Here is a 6243-nt window from a genome sequence, read left to right as displayed (position 1 = left end):
GTCAAATGCCTTTGCTTAATCAATAAAACACAAATAGACATACTTCTGGTATTCTCTGTTTTAAATCAGGATTCATCTAGCATGAGCAATGATATCCTTGATGTCACAGCCTCTTCTAACTTCAGTTTGAACTTCTAGTAATTACCTGTCAATGTACCATTCAAGGCATTTTTAATTATCTCCAACAATACTTTGCTTATATCATATAATGATTTTTAAAATAATTTCCACATTCTGTTGGACCACCTTTCTTAAGAACATGGACAAATACCGATTTTCCCCAATCAGCCAGGTAGCTGTATTCCAAATGTCCTGGTATAAACTGGTGTGTACATCCAGGGCAGCATCTATTAGCTGTAACATATCAATTGGTATTTCATTGATTCCTGAGGTATTATTTTTTTACCAATGCCTTCAGTGCAGGTTGAACTTCATCCTTTATAACTATTGGCTCTTATTTATATGTTATTTCCTGAAACTTTTCTATGTGAACTAATTTATTTTGGTACAACTATTTTGTATCTTCCTTCCATCTTTCCCCCCTTTTTATTATTAATATTTTTATCATTCATATGCATTGTTTTTATGCATCTACATTGTGTGTCCTTCATTTACATTATATTTCATTCATTTATATTGTGGGAATTTTCTTTTCCTCCCTTACAGTCATCTCACCAACTACTTTTGCAAAAGATGTAAGCCAGCTACTTCATGCTTCATATCATAATATCCCTCTTTTGTATAGCCAATTGTGGATTTTCCCTACTTTTGTCAAACCAATACTCTGAGGAAACAAGTACATCCCTTTTGTTGAGGGATCCTCTGGTCAGCTTTGACAATCTATAAATGCTCTGAGAGGAACCTTGTTGGATGATTTGCATTTGTCTGCTGAACTGAAATGAGGATTTATACCAATTAAGTAATTGTGTTTTGCTGCTAATCTACTTGGGACTGCTGAACTAAATCTGCATTTACATATTGTGAAATATTTTTTGCCTCTCCCACTCCCCTCTTTCCCTAATAGGAATAGCAAAACCGGGTATGAAGTCTGTGAGTCAACAACCAATAAACAGCTTGTTGCTGGTGTGGGTCTAGAGACACCATAGGGCTCTGCTATGGACTCCTTATGTGGGCAGAGAGGAATCATTCCCTCTGGTCATTTCAGAAAGAAACTTACAGCCCTGTGCTCCCATGTCCCATTTTCTGCTCTTGAGATAGCATCCATAAGCAATGTCCATTCTAGAGCAAGCCATCAGGTTGCAGCAATCAATAGTAGTTCATGGCATATATCATCTTCCCTTCTTCTGGTTCGGTTCTGGTCAATGCATCCCCCGCCATCTTTGGCTAGAATCAAATGATCATCAGCTAAAAGCTCAGGAGTCAAGACTTCTCAATGCATTCCAGACTTGATGGTCTCCTCAATTATCCCTAGCCCCACATGGAGTCAAGTCACATCAACAGGGCAAGGCTCTTCACAGCTCCCTGCTCCGCAAACCAACAACCCTTCCCTGCTCATTCACACATCTGTGGATACTAGTTGGGCAGCACTGAAGGAATGTTTCCAAGCTCAGCCTGTTTCTTCATTGTTGTGTTCCTCCAACTTCCACTCCTGTGGATCTAAGTAATTGCAATGAGTGAGCATATTCTAACCTTAAGTATTGAATGCGTGGTACCATGGACTCTAACTTTTATCCTGTCTCAGAAGAAAAATAGCTTGTTCCAATTATAAAAAGACAGACTCATCCTTTTTTTTCCTTCTCTGCTTTATGTTTGCCCTTCTTTCATAGTGAATCTCATAATTCAAAAGTCCAGTGTGGGTCCACAAATCCATTCAAATGCAAATATCCTCAGAGTACTGGGTGGGACTTAATGTTTTCCCTCCATCAAGCCCCAAACCCCACTAATAGATTCTACTTTTAACAAGCTTACGTCCAGGGCAGATTGTACCTTTTAGTACGCAAAATTAAGATTTTGCCAAAGGTGGAATTATGTTCTAAATCTACAATACCCAGCGTTCGTTTATATCATACATTTATTTTCTCAACCCTCCACTTAAAAAAATTAATTTACATGTAATCATCCTTCCACATTGCATTTTATCCATGTACATTGTGCCTCACACAATCCCTCATACATACTGTACTTCATACAATTATCTATCACACTGTCTCCCTAAGACCCATTCATCCTTTTGCTACTCTTTCTTCACCCAACCCTGCCATCCCAGCGATCACCTCTCCTTCCCTATATCTCCACTTCCTCCTCTTATTATCTTTGTGCAAGAATTAATTTACTTTGTATTTCATGCATGTACATTGTGTTCTCTACAATCTTCCAGCCACATTGTGCTTCATAGAACCATTTATATGCACTGTATTTTACACAATAAACCACCATTGATCTGTGTCTACTGTTGGCCCATCTCTTCAAGTCCCCATTAAGTCTTTCCTATTCCCCATTCCACCAATCTGTCCACTAAGCTCTGCTTTCCTAGTATATTCTTTACTTCTTTCCCCCCACGCCTTCCTCCTTTTTCTCTTCTACTTTTGGATATTTATACACATCTTACTAGTTACCTATCCAATTTTACAATAATGGTCTTATGACTGAGTTAATTCCCTCAGCAGAATGTTTTCTAGGCTTTCCTGCCTTATACAGTGTTTTACAAAATCACTACTCCTTAGTTTTGCATTGTATTCCATTGTTTGATTGTACAGCAATTTCTCAATCTGTACATTTGTCAATGAGCATTTCGGTTGTTTTCATTTTCTTGCTATTGTAAATAATGCTACTATGACCATAGTTGTATCTCCATTTCTGTGTCAGTTCTAAATTCCTTAGGGCACATTCTTAAGTCATGTGGGATATCTATGCCTAGCTTTGTGAGGAAACTCCAAACTTCCAGTACAGTTGTCCCATTTTACAATCCCACACATGAATGAGAGATTCAATTTCTTTACATCCTCTCCAATATTTATTGCTTGCTGTCTTTTTGCTATTGCTGCGAGGGTGAGATGATATCTCATTATGGTTTTGTATCTCTCTGATTGTCAGTGATTCTGAGAATTTCTTTGTGTGTATGTTACCCATCTAAATATCTTGCTCTTTGAAAAGTCTTTTCACATCCTTTGCCCACTTAAAAAAAATGAGTTATCAATAATTTTCTTTTGGATTCCCTGTATTAATGTGTAAACTTTTATCGTGAGATGCTTTACTGAGCTGTCATTGCCAAATATTTTTTTTCCCAGTGTGTGGGTTTTCTTTTCACTCTTTCATAAAAAGTTTTTAATGCACATAGAGATTTGATTTTTTAGAAGGAGCTAGTCATAATTCTCTCGCCCTACCCCCACCCCGATTGTGCACTTTGGGATATATTTGCAAGCCCATTTATGTCATAGGCTAGGCTTCTAACTTTGCCGTGTTTTGTCTCTTATGACACTTATGGTTTTGGGCTTTACCTCTATGTCTCTGATCCACCTTTTGTTGATTTTTTTTTATATGGTGTGAGATGTGGCTCCTGTTTCAGTTTTCTTCAGGTAGATAGATGCTCAGTTTTGGTAGACAAAACTGGAACCATTTGTTTAAGAGATTATCATTTCACTATTTAAGAGGCTGATTATTTGTTACATAGCCATTGACCATAAATAGATGGGTTAATTTCTGAATTCTCAATTCCATTGCATTTCTCTGTGTGTCTGTTTTGTACCAATACCATGTTGTTTTGATTACCATGGTTGTATAGTAGGTTTTGAGATCAAGTCTTGCTATGCTTCTCACTTGATTTTTCTTTTTCAGAAAAGCTTATTTTTCCAAATAAGCTTATCAATTCCCTTTTCTATTTCTATAAAAAATTAGTTTCCTATCTGCATTGAGATTGTGTTGAACATGTTGTTTGTCCTTGGTAGGATTGCCATTTGAACGATGTTCAGTCTTCCTATTCATGAACAGGGAATGTTTTTCCATTTAGTTATATCTCTTACTGTTTCTTGTAGTAGAGTTTTGCAGTTTTCCTATTTCTTAGAGACGTACCTAAAAAATAAGGAAAATAGAGACTAAAATCAGAGGGTAGGAAATAATATACCAGGCAAAAAGCACCCATAAAATCAAGGAGTAGTGATACTAATCTCTAATAAAATAGACTTCAGGATGAACCACCATGAAAAACAAGGGAGAACACTATATAATGATTAAAGACACATGCTGATTAATTTTATAAAAAAACAATGAATGGGAATAACTGTATAAAACACAATGCACATAGGGACTTGATTGGATGAAGAGTAGTGTGAAACACAATGTATACAAATTTTGCAAGTAAACCAGTATAAAATAAAAAATATTTAAAAATACCTTAAAAATAATTAAAAAACAGAAGACATAACCTTCATCTACATCTACACGTAAAATGATAGACCTACAAAATACATACAACAGTGGTTAATAGACTTGAAGACAGAAACAGCATTGCAATAGTTGTAGGAGACTTAAACATGACACTCTCACCAAAAGGTAGATCAACTCAAAAGAAATTTCACAAAGATCTAAACAATACAATTACCCAACTCAAACCCTGTAGATGTATTCAGGATAATTCACATGTCTGAACCTAATTTCTTTTCTTCCCAAGTGCACTTGGTACATTCTCCAGAGTTGATCATGTATTTGGACATAGACAAGCCTCAACCAATTAAAAAAACATTGAAATAATACAAAGTATCTTTTCAGACCACCATATCATAGAACTAGATAGTAGCAACAAGAGGATAGAACATATAAAACCACCCACATGGAAGTTCAATAACACCTTGCTAGAACACAATTGGATTATGTTTCTGGAAACAAACAATAATGAAAATACAACATAGCACTGGGCTACAGATAAGGCCATTCTCAAGGTACATACCAACAGACACATGTTGTTGTTGTTGTGTACTATCAGGTTGGAACCAACCCATAGCTGATCCTTGGGAGTTTTCAGATAGATACCACACAAGAGGAGATTGCCCATCCTTCTCCTGCAGAGCAGCTGGTGAGTTAAAACTGCATGCCTTCTGGATTACAGCACAGCTTCTTGCCCCTAGGCTACCAGAGTTCCTTTAACAGTAGGCATATGCATGAAAAAAGAAGAAAGAAGCAAAATTAATAACAAAATACCACATCAATCAAATAGAAAAAGAACAACAATCCAACCCCATAGCCTCAGCATGAAAGGAAGTTAGAAAGACAAAAGCCAAAATCAATGAGATAGAAAACAGTTAAATAATTGAAACCCTTAACAAGACCAGGAACTATTTATTCAAAAAGGGAAATAAAATAGACAAAACATTGGCAAGCTTAACAAAAGAAAAAAAATAATAAGGCACAAATAACTTGAATAAGAAATAATAGAAATTATGTCACAACAGAATTAGATGAAATTAAATTGATAATATTGGAATATTATGACAAGTTATACTCTGATAAATTTGAAAACTTAGAGTATATGGACAAATTACTTGAAAATTACACCCTAGCCAGACTGACATGGACAGATATAGAAAAGACTCATCACAAAAGAAGAAATTGAACAAGTTATAAAAAGACTCCCATCATGAAGAAAGTCCTGGCCTAGATGGCTTTATGGCTGAATTCTACCAAACATTCAAAGAAGAACTGTCACTAATCCTAATATAATTATTTAAAAAAATAGAAAAAAGAATAAAAAAAAATAGAAAAAAGAAGAAACATTTCCAGAGTTGTACTATTAAGCAAGCATAACTCTCATACCAAAATCAGACAAATATATTAACAAAAAAAGAAAACTACAGAACAATATCTCTCATCAATATAGATGCAAAAAATCCTTAATAAAACCTTGGCCAATAGAACCCAACAGCACATCAAAAATAATTTTTCATGATCAAGTGGCACTCATAAAAGGTATGCAAGGAAGGTTAAACATAAGAGCAATAATTAATGTAATTCATCACATTAATAAAGCAAAGACCAAGGACTACATTATTCTCTCAAAAGACTCAGAAATACCTTTTTACAAAATCCTATACTCTTCCCTGACTAAAAAAACTCAACAAAATAGGAATGGAAAGGAATTTCCTCGACTTAGAGAAAAGTATACATGCAAAACCAAGAGCTAATATAATTATCAATAGAGAAAGTCCACAGGCATTACCCTTGCAAAAGGGGGCCAGACTTGGTGGTCCACTAGCACCACTTCTACTTACTATCATACCATAATTCTATTTC

Source organism: Elephantulus edwardii, unplaced genomic scaffold, assembly GCF_000299155.1.
Source record: "Elephantulus edwardii isolate Elephantulus edwardi_28Jun2011 unplaced genomic scaffold, EleEdw1.0 scaffold00047, whole genome shotgun sequence".
Lineage (NCBI taxonomy): Eukaryota > Metazoa > Chordata > Mammalia > Macroscelidea > Macroscelididae > Elephantulus > Elephantulus edwardii.
Note: the sequence above shows the minus strand (reverse complement) of the source record.